The 13,781-nt window shown below is 47.5% G+C and overlaps 1 protein-coding gene and 1 long non-coding RNA gene across 13 annotated transcripts in view; one reads left to right on the top strand and one right to left on the bottom strand.

Annotated features, from left to right (window-relative positions):
* ZBTB16 (zinc finger and BTB domain containing 16) overlaps positions 1–13,781 on the top strand; it is a 199,575-nt gene that overhangs the window by 135,184 nt on the left and 50,610 nt on the right. The gene's annotated exons all lie outside the window — the stretch shown is intronic.
* Positions 5,070–8,744, bottom strand: LOC147357464 (uncharacterized). Its single transcript, XR_015141846.1, has 2 exons — positions 8,188–8,744; positions 5,070–6,789 (listed from the first exon to the last, which is right to left on the bottom strand). It is a non-coding gene; the product is annotated as an uncharacterized LOC147357464 (long non-coding RNA).

A 13,781-nucleotide genomic window follows, 5' to 3' on the forward strand; every position in this document is an offset into this window, starting at 1 on the left:
TGATTGTGTGGTAATAATGCCAGGCTGTAATAAGCACGAGTGAGAAAAAATATAGCAGGATAAGGGAGGAAAGGGGTATTTTAGATCAGATGGTCAGTCTTCTCTGAGAGGGTGACATCTGATCCCAGCCGTAAAGTTGGAAAGTGAGATAGTTACTTAAAGTTTTCAGGGAAGAAGATCTGAGTAAAGGGAACATACACTCCTGCACGTGGGTTGAATTTGACAGGTTCGTGGAAGAGCAGTGTGGTGGTAGGGGGCAGGCAGTGAGGTGCCGAGAGTGGTGGGAGATGAGGTCAGAAATCAGGTGGGTCTCTCAATCCTGGCACGGAATTTAGATTTTATTCTGCATGTGCCAAGAGTCCATTGTTGGGGTTGGGGAGGGGAGGATAAAATATTTGCGAATCATACATCTGATTAGAAACCTTCAGTTTGAAAGTATCAGGAACTCTTAGGACTCTGATAAAAATACAGATAACCCAAGCAAAAACTGTGCAGAGGATCTGACTGAATAGACATGTCTCCAAAAGAAACAAATAGTCATTGAGTGCATGAAAAGATGCTTGACATCATTAGCCATCAGGGAACTACAAATCAAAATCACAATGAGATACTAAATGCTTTACACCCACCAAGATGTAGCTTAGTAAAAATGCAGGCAGTGAGAAGTGTTGTTGAGATTGTGGAAAAATCAGAACCCTCGTACACTGCTGTTGGGAGTGTAAAATGGTGCAGCCCTGGAAAACAGGCAGTTCCTCAAAAAGGTAAACAGGTACTCTGACCCAGGAATTCCACTCCTGTGTATATGAAAACATATATCTACACAAAAACTTGCACATAAGTTGTTCTTAACGGCATTTTTATAATAGCCAAAACTTGCACATAAGTGTTCTTAACAGCATTTTTATAATAGCCAAAAAGGTAGACATAACTCAGTGTCTACCTACTGATGAATGGATACACAGAATGTAGTTTATCCATCAATGGAGTATTACTCGTCTATAAAAAGGAATGAAATGCTGATACATTCTAAACATTTTAAAGAGGAATCCTAAAAACATTATGCTCAGTGGAAGAATCCAGTCACAAAGGCCATGTGTTGTATGATTCTGCTTATATGAAACCTCCAGAATAGGCAAATCTCCAGACAGAAAGTAAATTAGTAAGGGGCTGGGAGGTTTGGGAGGACATGGTAAATGCTAATGGGTATGGAGTTTCTTTTTGGGGTGATTAAAATGTTCTAAAATGTGGTGATGGTTGTGCATCTCTGAATACATTAAAAAGTACTGACTTTGTCCTTGAAAAGCGTGAATGGTGTATCATATGGTGTATGAATTATGACTCAGTAATACACACACATTGTGCACACACACACACCTATGCAAACATTTGTAGAAAATGGGCTAAACAGTCCATTGGAGGGTGTTGAATGGAGGATGACATGACTTGATTTATGGGTTTGAAATATCACCCCAGTTCCGGTGTTGATAATTGACCACAGGAGTGTTTGTTACCAATTGGTATGCAACGAAAACCACTCTAACAGTAGAGTAAAGCCACACTGTGTTAACATATCAGACGTTTCTGTAGGTGACTGTGCTCAGCTGAGCAGTTTTCACTTGGGGTCTCTCGCATGGTTGCATTGGGTGGTGTGTGGGCCTGGGTATCCGCGATGGCGCCCTCCCTCTCGTATCTGCCTCCCAGTCCTCCTCCCGGTGGCCTCTCTCTGCAGCAGAGCAGCCTGGACCTCTCACTCAGGGTTCCAAGAGTCAGAAAGCAGAAACTGCCAGCCTTCTTAAAAGGCAGGCTGGAAGCACTTAGCGTCACTTCCACCATCGTTCATTGCTCTCAGCAGGCACAGGTCAATCCCAGGTTTGAAGGATGAAAGAGCAGATTCCCTCTCTTCATGGAGACTGACGGACACACAGGGAAAGACGGACTGGTGGCAGCCCTCCGTGGAAGCAGGCCCCTGAGCTGCTTCCGGGGCCGGAAGGGAAGAAGGAAGACCAGTCAGCTGCTGCTGCTGTTCGTGATCGCCATCAGTATTTTCTTGTCTTCCTGCCCCTCAAAATCAGCCTTTCCATGTGGAAGACATATGTCATAGTCCTGGTATCATGCGCTCTGGGCTGGTGTTGCCCTGACCTGTGGCATTAAGCAGAACTTTCTAGGTGAGCTTTGAGCCCAGTCAGTGTCTCCCTGGCTCAGTTCTAGAGAAGGGGACTTGGCCAGAAGATTTTGCCCAGGATCTCAGAGCTGGTTTTCTTAAAAGCCAGGGAAGGATGCATGTCTCCCAGACTCCCGGCTATTTCTTGTTGCCTCTGGACCATACGTGTAACTGAGAATCCTGCTCTGAGAATTCCAACTGGGGGCTGAGGACACCGAACTCTGAGCCAGCTTTGCAAAGCAGCTTAATTCTGTCTGTCCAAATTAAATTTGCAGCAGCAGGGAGCAAGCTGCCCTAACTGCCAGGGCCAGGGCAAGAGACTGAGTCCCTGCCGGGTGAGCAGATGGGGATGTCGTTCACAGACAGGACCCCCACACACTTATTGAGCACCTTCTGTGTGCCTTGCACCCACTGGGACACTGCAGTGAGCAACACAGACGTGCTCCCTATGTTGTTTTTCAGACAACTTTAGTGAGATGTAATTCACATCCTGGTCACATGTTTAAAGGATCCAGTTCTGTAGTTTTTGATATATTAGTGTATTTTTAAGACTGTCATAAAAGATATATAAATTTGCCATTTTAACTTTAAAGTGTGTAATTCGGTGGTGTAAATGACATTGCAACCTGTTTTTAGAGTTTGGTGTTGATTGGGCTTTGAAAACCAGGAGGTGTCTTTGGACTAATGCCCTTCCAGGATTTATTAAGTTAATGAGGACTTGAAAGTGACCGACATTTTTCAGAAAAGAATATTAGTTCCAAGTACTTTGGCCACCTGATGCAAAAGGTCAACTCATTGGAAAAGACCCTGATGCTGGGAAAAGACAGGAGAAGAAGGGGGTGACAGAGGGTGAGATTGATCGGATGGCATCGTCAACTCAGTGGACATGAGTCTGAGCAAACTCTGGGAGATGGTGGAGGACGGGGAGGCCTGACGCGTCAGATATGACGGAGAGACTGAACAACAGTGATTGGAAAGAACCTGGAGTTTGAGTCAGAAGCTGGGGAGGGGGTGGAATCTAACTTCCCTGTCTAGCAGGTGGATAACCTTGTTCCTCGTCCTTTCTGCCCTTCAGATCTCCTCACCTGCAAAGGGGTATAGTGCCCATCCTTTCTGTAGCAGAGGTGGAGCCTGGCTCCTTCAGACCTGTTTGGGGGCCGGGGACAGTACTGTGAAGCAGGCGTGTGGGAATCTGAGTTCCCTGACCGGGGATCAAGCCTGTGCCCCTTACATTAGAAGTAAGTCTTAACCTCCAGAGTCTTAACCCTCAGACTTACTTCTGCTTTATCTCCAAGTTGCATCCAAATTGCGCAGAAGAAACCAGGGTGGATGCTTTAACAAGGGCTCCCTTCCCCCCTGGCTGTGAGCGAGGGGCAAGCTCCCTTGCCAGGAGAAGCGTTTGGCCCCTCCTGGTGTTGGGCAGGCTGTTCTCAGCTGGGTACAGAGGTGGTGGTGGCCGTATTATCAGCGTCAGATTGACAATGAGGCAGTTCTGCTGACAAGCAGAGCTGGGGACAGTATTATAGGGAACACACCTGTAGAACCTGCAGAACCCAGATGGGTTCTCAGACTCCCCTAATAATCCATGAAAAAATACAGCGTGACATCTAGATGCCATCTCTGTTCTAAGAAAGGAGGCCTCTGAGGAAGAGAGAGGCCTGGTTATAAGGAATGCTGAAAGTGATGTTAAAGCTGTTGGACTGGGGGAAGCCAGTGGGGTACCAGATATCCTTTAAGAGAGCGAACAGGAGAGCAGGGAGGAAGCTCTGAGAAGGAAGAGACCCTGGGAGAGTAAAGTCATGGAATTGCCATCTTATGTTTCTGATACCTATGTTTATCAAACACTTTCTTCCACTGTACCCATTTCACAGGTGAGACCATGGAGGCCTAGAAGCCCAGCACTAGAAAGTGGAGAGCTGGAACTTGACCCAACTCTGACTTCAGTGCTCTTTCTACCAATCCCCAGCTGCCTGCTCATTGACTTACTGTTGTCCATGGGTTTGTGGCTGAATGGTTTAGGGAGAGCTTCTGTAGCTCATGGCCGTGTCCTGGGCAGAGCTCTTTTGGATCCCTGTGACCTATTTAACTAAGCATCCTCAATACCCTGATGACCGTGTGCCCCTCAGGAGATAGTATACAATATCCCTGAAATAGATAGGGTCTGGGAGTTCCATGCCCAAGGCTGCCCCGCCACGTGGGCAATTCACAGGGCTGACGTGTAGCATGGCATTGGGATGGGTTATCGGGGTGCTTCTCAGATATTCTTGACACTGCAGAATGAATTTAGTAGAAAGTATTTCCAATCCCATTTTCGCCAAACACACATCATCTTCAGGGCTCACCCTTTCAGCTCCTCCACTTACCCTGGAGGACTTCTGTCCCCGTGGGTATGACCCTTCCTTGTCCCCGCCCTCCAGGATCTTGGTGGGCTCCAGCTGGTGCTCAGGGACGACACACTTACGCTTGGGCTGGGCTCAGGCTTCGTTGTCACACTTCAGTTTTCTGTTTTGCTACAGCTAAGACTTTGAGGAGATAAACAGAGATCACTTTACACCTTTTATATTATGACAAATACATATTGCAAAACACTGCTGCTTCCAAAATGTTTGGGTTGCAGAGCAGTCAGGAATTAACAGCTCTGCAGCTCCCCAAGATGCCTGTACTTCATTTACACATCAGAATTTTTTTTACACTGTTCAGTAAAATAAAAAGCGAGAAAACACATATACACACACGTACACATGCGCGCCCAGCGCACCACTTGGGTTCTATATCAGGAATGTCTTAAATTAGTAAGTAGTTCTTTAAAAGTCCAGATAAACTGATAAATACCATTAATGGCTTAATTTATACTCCGGGTTTGAAATTTGACACACGGACAGTATCTTGGCTCAGGAAACACAAGTGGTTTTGTGCCAGAGGTTTTAATGACCGATCAGTAATATAAATTGCTGCATCACTGAACAGAAATAGCTTCCCTGTGTCACTTGATCTGGAAACTTCTCTGGCCAGGCAGCAGTTAATAAATTTAAAAATAATTACCCTCTTCATTCAAAGTCAAACTAATTAGGAGTGGGTTTTACAAATCATAATGTTGTCCGAGCCACTGTACATCCCCGTTTGGGACGTGAACAGGCCTGGGGGCAACAGATGGGATCGGGTGGCATTAATTAGAGGGCAGGGGAGATACCTCAGCTGCTGAGCTAAAGGCGAGGGGGCTGGGGCAGTCTGCAGCAGGCCCTGTGGGGGAGGGGGGAGATCTCAGTGCGGCAGCCTTGGAATTGAGCTGAAGGAACCTTCAGCTCTTTTAATTCATATGTAGGAGACTCAGAGGCTTCACAGGTGGCATTAGTGGTACAGAACTCGCCTGCCAACGCAGAAGACACAGGAGACGCAGCTTCAGTCCCTGGATTGAGAAAATCTCCTGGAGGAGGGCGTGGCAACCCACTCCAGTATTCTTGCCTGAAAAGTCCCATGGACAGAGGAGCCTGGTGGGCTGCAGTCCATAGGGTCGCACAGAGTCGGACATGACTGAAGTGACTTAACACGTCCGCATGTAGGGGACTCAGAACAGCTCCCTGTGTGCGATCTGAACATAAGAGGGATGGGGCCAATGCTACTGTTTGGGGGCCAGGCCAGAGAGCCTGTGAGAACCCATAGCAGGAAAGGCAGATGTGCAGATGGCCACCCAGGGAGGATGAGCTCTCGAGGGCTTTATTCACCAGGCAAGCTGGGGCCCTGATAGCGCGGTTCAGGTTTGTCTTGCAGGTTTCAAGGAAGCGGCACCCTTGGAACCCAAAGTCTTGAGTGTGACATTCAGGGTATTCGGAGCACTTGGGACCTGGTGTCAGAGGTCTAGATTCAAGTCCTATCTCGTCCCATCACTTCCACGTTTTATGAGCTTGGGCAGGTTGCTTAACTTTCCCTAAGCCCATTTCCTCCTTGGAAATGTGACAGCAACGATGCTGTCGTACAAGGGATGTTGTGAGGATTTAATTTGATGATCCGTGGAAAGCACTCAGCATAGGCCTTGCATGGAGTAAGCGCTCAGTCAGTGGTGATGGTGGTTACTAACACTGCACCATCGTGGTCTTCGCCATGCCCTTGGAGGGTATCCTTTCCCCTGACTAGGTAGGTGAGAGGGGAAGGGGCAGGCTGATGTGGTAAGAAAGGAATAAGAATGGGGTGCAGCTGCTTTGCTGAGCTGATGGGATCTTTGAGGATCCCTGATGCGTCCTTTGGTCAAGAGGATGTTTCCAGTGTACCTGTAGAGCCATCAGCCCCTGCTGTATGTACAGCGGGGAGAGGTGAGGGCATAATGGAGTTGTGCATGTGGAACAGCCTCTCAGAACAGATTTCGTGGATTTTATTTAAGGCCCTAGTTCCTAGAATGCCCGAAGCTTCCCAGGGAGACTGCCCTCTTCTGATGTTTAAACCGATGACATATCCAACTAGGCCGGACAGGCTGCAGAGCTGGGGTTAGCACAGAGCAAGGTCTTGTGTTCCCCCTTCCAGGAGCTTGAGTCCTCCACTGGTGTCCTGGCCCATGTCTGTGGCCATTAGGAACCTGGGTATTCTGGAAATATAAGTCAGACCTGGGTCATCCCACTTTATGCCCTCGTAGTGCCCTGGTAAGGAAAAGAGACAGAAAGTCATTCCTGAGCTTAGGAGTTCTGGGGCTGGGAAGCTTCATGGACGCCTTAGAGCCCAGGACACTTGATCTCCAGACTTGCTCCAAAGCAGTTCCACTCTGTCTTCCAGCCCACGCCCTGCCCCCCCAGGTTGGCCAGCCTAGTGACTTGTGTTCGCCACATACCAAGTAGCCTGTGCAGCTGATTTGTCCCATCCTTCCTTCATTCATTTATCCACTAAGTTTTGAAGTACCTACTGTGTGCAAGGGGCGGTCCCTGCCTTCCTGAAGGCTACAGTGTGTTGTGGAGCAAATGAACAAGTAGGGTGAATTTGCTTTGGTTACAGATAATATCGTCTTCCCAGGTGGCGCTAGTGGTAAAACAGACAAACAAACAAACAAACAAACAAAAAATAAACCTGCCTGCCAATGCAGGAAACATAGGAGATGTGGGTTCAGTCCCTGGCTCAGGAAGATCCCCTGGAGGAGGGCGTGACAGCCCACTCCAGTACTCTTGTCTGGAGAATCCCATGGACAGAGGAGCCTGGCAGACTACAGTCCATGAGGTCGCGAAGAGTCGGACACGACTGAAGCAACTTAGCGTGCACGCACAGATAATACAGTAGCGGTACACTATTGGATATTTTGAAGATATAATTTTATTAAGTCCTTATTACCATCCTAAAACATAGACATTTTCCTTCCCTCTTCTTTGCTAGAGAAAATTAAAACTCAGAGAAGTTAAGGATGACCTGTCCAGGATGGCTAGAACGTGTGCTTCGGGCTCCTGCACCCTAAAGCCTGTGTTTTAATGCTGCTTCTCCTCCCCGTGCGGGCCTGGGCATCATACCTAATGTGCAGAGCCGGGGCCTCAGCTCTGCCCATTCAACAGCCTAAAAAACTAGGGCTCAGAGGCCTATATTTGCACAGGGGGGTCAGTTGAGAACAAATAAGCCAAACCAGAATTAGGACCCACGAGTTCTTACTTCCAGGCCAAAGTACTCTCCACTCTTGACTACAAAATAAGGACTTTATTTTGCTGGCCTAGAAAAACTTGCTTCATTTCCACCTTCCTGCGTCACAGAGAAAGCCATTCAAGCGGATGCAAATGCTGAGATGCTCCTCAGCTCCTCCGTGTCAGCCTCAGGAGGGTCGTGCGGCCCAGAACAGCTGATGCACCCGGTGGCCAAGGGCAGCGGTGCTGCAGGACCTGCCCGCCCCGGGAGCACGGAGCAGGCGCTGGAGGCGCCCTCCCTGGGGCCCTCTCCTCCTCAGTGTGAAGGAGGCTCAGAGGCACCTTGTCGTGGCTTTGGGAAGAGAAGGCAGTGACAGCACAGAAACACACGCGCACACACACATGCACACCCTTTGATCGTGCAGAGAGCTGTGCCCCCACCTTGGTGTTGTCGGCTGCCTGCTTGAACTGGCCCCTCTGTCCCTCCTGATATATTAAGGATGCTTGGAAAGAGCTGCAGGGACTGTCTCTGGCCCTGAACTCCAGAGAAGAAAATGAAGTCCTTGTTTGGAGGACTTTCGGTGGTGGATGAGCAGGCGGGGCAGAGAATCATAGAGGGTGAGCAGTTACATTCCTTCCCTGGGGGTGGCTGCCGGCCTTCTGGCCCCTGCTCCTGCCCTGGGCCTGGCACGAGGGGTGGTGCTGGGCATGGAGGAGCCCTGTCAGGGCGGCTGGCTCCTGTCCTCCTGCAGTAGGAAAACCAGCAACTGTTCTGGCTCCTCCTCCCAAGGGCAGTCTCTCTGTTCCCCTGGTCCCAAAGAGGATGAGGGAGGGAAAGGGAGAACGGCCAGCAGATGAGAAAGAACTTCTTTCCAAAACTTGACATGGAAAAAAGGCAGAACGAGCCTCTCACCCCGACCCAGGCTGGAGGGCCGGGGAGAGGAGGGGGTCATCAGATGGACACGTGCGCTCCACTTAGATTGGTGTGACCTCCCCCATTGAAAGCATAATAGCTTTTGACTTTTATAAATATCAGGGGTGATTGGTATAGCGTTTCACGTGGTGTGCCAGGGAATTGAACCCGAGAAAGCCTGAGCTCGGGACGGCTGCAGGACGTCATGGGCACTTGGGGAGGGAGAGTCATGTGCTCCTGTTTGTACAGTCAGTGCTCCAGCATAGACTTACTCTTGAGCTCGTTTTGTGCTATTACTATCAAGGCATGTTTGATGCCTAATATAGAGTTTGATTTTCCAAGCCCAGGGCTCTCGGCTCTGTTGGAGCTGCTTGCTGTGGCATAGGGAATGGCAGCCTGGCTGTCACCTGCTGCCCAGCCACGCCTTCCTTTGGCACCGGTCACCCTAGCGGTGCCAGGGTCCCTCTGGCTCCTTCTGGACTGACCTCCAGTGCTGCTTCTTATGAATAGATTTTCGGGGTTTTTTTTTTTTTTGAGTGATTTTAGATTTATAGCAAAATAGAGTGGAAAGCATAGAGTATCCTATATACTGTCTACTCCCTACCCCAACACAACTCCCTCCCTGTCAACATCCTTCATCAGAATGGTGCATTTGTTACCCCTGATGAACCCAGGTTGATACATCATTATCCCGCAAAGTTTATGTTAACGGGTCACTCTCGTTGTAAATTCTCTGGGTTTTGATAAATGTATAATGATGTGTATTCACCATTGTATCATGCAGAAGAGTTTTGCTGCCCTACAGAACCTCTGAGCTCTCCCCATCCATCACCCCAATACTTTTGCATGAAGCGTTAACGCTTTGAGGGGATCGGTGGTGTTTAGCTCTCTTGGGATTGGCGAGGAAAATTGAACTGAGATTGATTTGGGATAAAAGAGGTTAAAGCTCATTCATTCAGAAGACGTCTTAAGCATCTCCTCTGTGCTGGACATTGATGCTGGGCCCTGGGATAAGGATACAGCAGTGAGCAGGACTCACCTAGTCCCCACCTCCAGCCATCTCCCATCATAGTGGAAATGTTGAACATCATTGTCGTGTGGGGGCAGCTTGGTATTAGGGAAAACAAGAATGAATTAGGGGAAAGGAAAACCGAATTCTTATCCTGGCTCTGTCACAGGCTTGCTTTATGACACGGGACAAATTGCTTTGTTTCTCTGCCTCTCTCAAATATCGGGAGTGGGAATTAGGTAAGAAAAATTGCTGTTTGAGAGGTTGCATGGTTCCAAGCCCAGCCTAAAGTTCCGATCTTGGATGGATGGTCTACGTTTTTCTCCACTTCAGCACATTTGTACCTATGGCTGTTACAGGGGCTTTCCAGGTGGCCCAGTGGTAAGGAATCCGTCTGCAGATACAGGAGACACAGGTTTGATCCCTAGGTGGGAAAGATCCTTTGGAATAGGAAATAGCAACCCATTCCAGTATTCTTGCCTGGAGAACCCCATGAACAGAGGAGCCTGGCGGTCTACAGTTCATGGGATCACAAAGAGCCGGACATAACTAAGCACATTAGACATTTACAGTTTCTGTCTCACCAGTAGACAGCCTCTTCTTTCATTTTATTTAGATGCATATTCAATAAAAAATTAAATGCATACTGCGTCTGAAGAAGAAATTAAAGGTGAAGATCTTTTGTCTTTTAAAAACTATTCCAGAAGTTTGAGGGGATTGAAACGATTTTGACCTTTGAGGACGGTTATTCAGAGCTTGGACTGTGCCTGGCTCTGGTGCTTTTATATATTATCTTGTAGAGCCCACTAAGAGGCAGGTTCACTGCCCCTATCGCTGCTGAGGAGCTGCGGGCTCAGAGCGGTTTAAGTAATATGACTCGTTCAGTGGAAGGACTGGGCTTCAAGTTCAGGGCCCCCAGCTGGGAGTCTGATGGAACTTCCAGGGTACGTGTCATTCTCCTATGGTAGTAAGTCCCTTGCATATGAACAAGTGCTGTTCCACGAGTGGGTTGGTAAGTCCAATTTGTTCATAAGTCTATTGAAATTAGCCTAGGTACCCAACTAACACAGTCAGCCCCATAGTACTGTACTGTAATAGGTTTATAATACTTCTCACACACATAATACATAGAAAACATAAAAAATAAAACATCTTTTATCGTGCAGTACCTTGAAAAGTACAATACAAGAGCTGGCATCGGATCGGGGGGCTGGCCTTGAGGGAGCAGGCAAGAAGGGTTCCTGACTGGAGGAGGTGGGAGATGGTAGAGCTCGTGGATCGTCAGCAGCGGGAGACGGAGGGCGAGCTGCAATTTCAGTCACACCTGACGTGGGTGGCACAGGATCTGGTTCCTCGGTGGAACCAGACACACACTCACATCTTTGAAAGTTCGCAACTCGAAGGTTCATATGCAGAGAGGACTTAACTGGATTCAGAATTGCCTGTGTTCAGAATGGCCCCTTCCCTTTCATGCCGTTCTCACACCAGAGTCCGCATGGTCATCCTTGGGGCTCCCACTCACCTCTCCACCCCCCGCTCCCACTGGCCCCGTATATCCCCTCCATCTTTTCAGCTCCTGCCCCTTCCTCTCTGGCTGTGCTCCCTTCTCCCCCCGTGATACCACTGCTGCCTGATGACAGAAAGGAGTTAATAAAAACCAATGTGTAACTGAAACTTGAAAAGCCATAAATCGCCTTGTTTTTTTCTAGGATGTTGGTAGCATTTTGATTTAATAGTTGGACAAACACAAGGGCCTATTTTATTCAGAGTTTACAGGCCTCAAGGCTGTTATTCCTCCAAATTTAATAGCATTGAAATTGCAGGGTTTGCTATAATTTGCCTATCGCTTTCTGCTCCACCACTGATGTTTATTGTCAGCGGGATGGAATCTCAATCCGACTCACTTAGATAACATGTCTGTTAAACATTTAGATAATTGTACCATCATTAACTTGTCACATTATTTTAGAGATTCAAAACAGAAGCAGGGTAAGTAGAGGTACTGGGTTGGGGAGGGGGGAAGAGGAGGAGGAGGAGGAAATCTCTCCTGAGTTGAACAACCAGGAGATGAGAGAATTGATTTCACACTCCTGACGTTTCGTCAGAGGTGCCAGAGTTGGGGGGGCATGCAGCAGAGCTGGGCTGGAAACCCAGGGCAGGTCACCCCTATGACAATGCCACAGTTTCTCAGGGACCCTTGGTGGTTCATGCCCAGCTTTGGCCTTTACGTCACAAAGATCAGTTTTTTAGCTTCCCTTAGAGATGCTGATTACAGCATTATATGTCATTACAAATCCTGAGACCAACCTCCATGTCCAAAGATAGGGACTCTGTTAATTATGGCACCTGCATGGAAAAAGAGCCATGATGTTCTGTGCAATAAAAGGTGATTAGACAAGGTGGTTTAGTGTCGTCTCATTTCGTGTAAAATACAGAAGCCATCCTGTAAGATTCTATAAGGCTCTACAGTCCACCTATTAACAGTGATTGTCTTTAGAGAATAGGATTACAGAGCAAAGCGGGTTTTACTTTCTGCATTATCTATTTCTGAATAATAATAAGAACTAGTATTTATTTTTTATTATTATATAATAATAATGACTTTTTGGCATGTTTTACTTATGTAATTTTACTTTATATATTTACTTTTTGGCCATGCTGCATGGCATGTGGGATCTTAGTTCCCCAATCAGGAATTGAACCCATGACCCCTGGAGAGGAAGCTCAGAATCTTAGCCACAGACCTCCAGTGAATTCCCTTGTTTGATTTTAAAAATTAAGGTCACATGATAAATAATGAAAAATACCACCTTTGAGCCTTATTCTTTCCATGGAGGAGAATTTCTTAAAAAAGGCTGCAAGTGCAAGTAAATGAGTTTTTGAGGCAGATGTAGGACATGACTGTCTCGACCTCAGTTTCCCACTCTTAAGGCAGGTGACTGCCAGATGGAGAACTCGGGACCTGGGAGGGACTTGTGCCAGCGCTCAGGGGTCACCACCACTGTCTGTGTTCACCATGGCCTGACAGAGGACGTGGGTAGCAGGGGAGATTTTCCTTAGAATTAAGTGAGGACTGACGTCACACTTAGAGGGGTGACCCAGGCCAGGGCTCAATAGGAATGAGCTCCCATTTTTCAGAGAGCAACTAAATGTCAACACAGGTAGGGTACTGAGCTTGGCGCCCAGAAGTGCCTCCCTAGGAATGCTGTGGTCTATGCCCTCGGGTCCCATGGAGTGACAGGTGTGACCCGTTCTGTCTGTCTGGCTTTGAACACTGTGTTAGCTCCTGCATCCCCAGCGCTTGCTCTGTGACTTGGGCCAGAGAACTCACTCATGCCTCTCATGGCTGTGTGTACCCAGTGACACCCAGGAAAACTGCACAGGTCACAAAACAAAGGTTGGAATGGACATGTACACACTGCCATGTAAAATGGATGCCTTGTAAAATAGATAGCCAACAAGGACCTACTGGATATCACAGGGGACTCTGCTCCATGTTATGTGGCAACCTGGATGGGAGGGGAGTTTGGGGGAGACTGGATACACATATATGTTTGGCTGAGCCCCTCTGCTGTCCACCTGAAACTCTCACAACATTGTTAATTGGCTGTACTCCAAGATAAATTAAAAGTTAAAAGCAACAACAAAAAGCCCTACAAGGGTTAATGTTTTCCTGATTGTACTGTAAATAATGCAGATATTTGGGGGTGGGAGGAACAAACAATGTAAATATTTTATAGACTGTAAACTAAATAATGTATCTATTTAGAAAAACAGCTTAAATAATTCATGTGTTGCAGCGCAGATTTTTTCTTAGAGGATGAACTGGACTGGTGAAGCCCACGGGGTAAGGATGGCGACACAGTGGCCCCTGGGGTGGAGGGGCAGAGGAGTTGCAATAAAAATACGTGTGTGGGATTAGGGAACAACAAGGACCCACAGCTGTCAGTTTCTTGGAACCCAAGTATGTAGTTGAAAGTCTCAGATATTTCAAACTATTCTTTTAAATATCCTGTGCTCTTTTTTTTTTTGATGTGTGAGAGACACAAATAACAACTAATAACAAGAATTTACTTTTAAAAAGCAACTTCTAGCCCAGGAGAATTGAAAAAC

This window comes from Bos grunniens, chromosome 15, assembly GCF_055505025.1.
Source record: "Bos grunniens cultivar Pamir isolate PY7600 chromosome 15, Bosgru_T2T1.0, whole genome shotgun sequence".
Classification (NCBI taxonomy): Eukaryota; Metazoa; Chordata; class Mammalia; order Artiodactyla; family Bovidae; genus Bos; species Bos grunniens.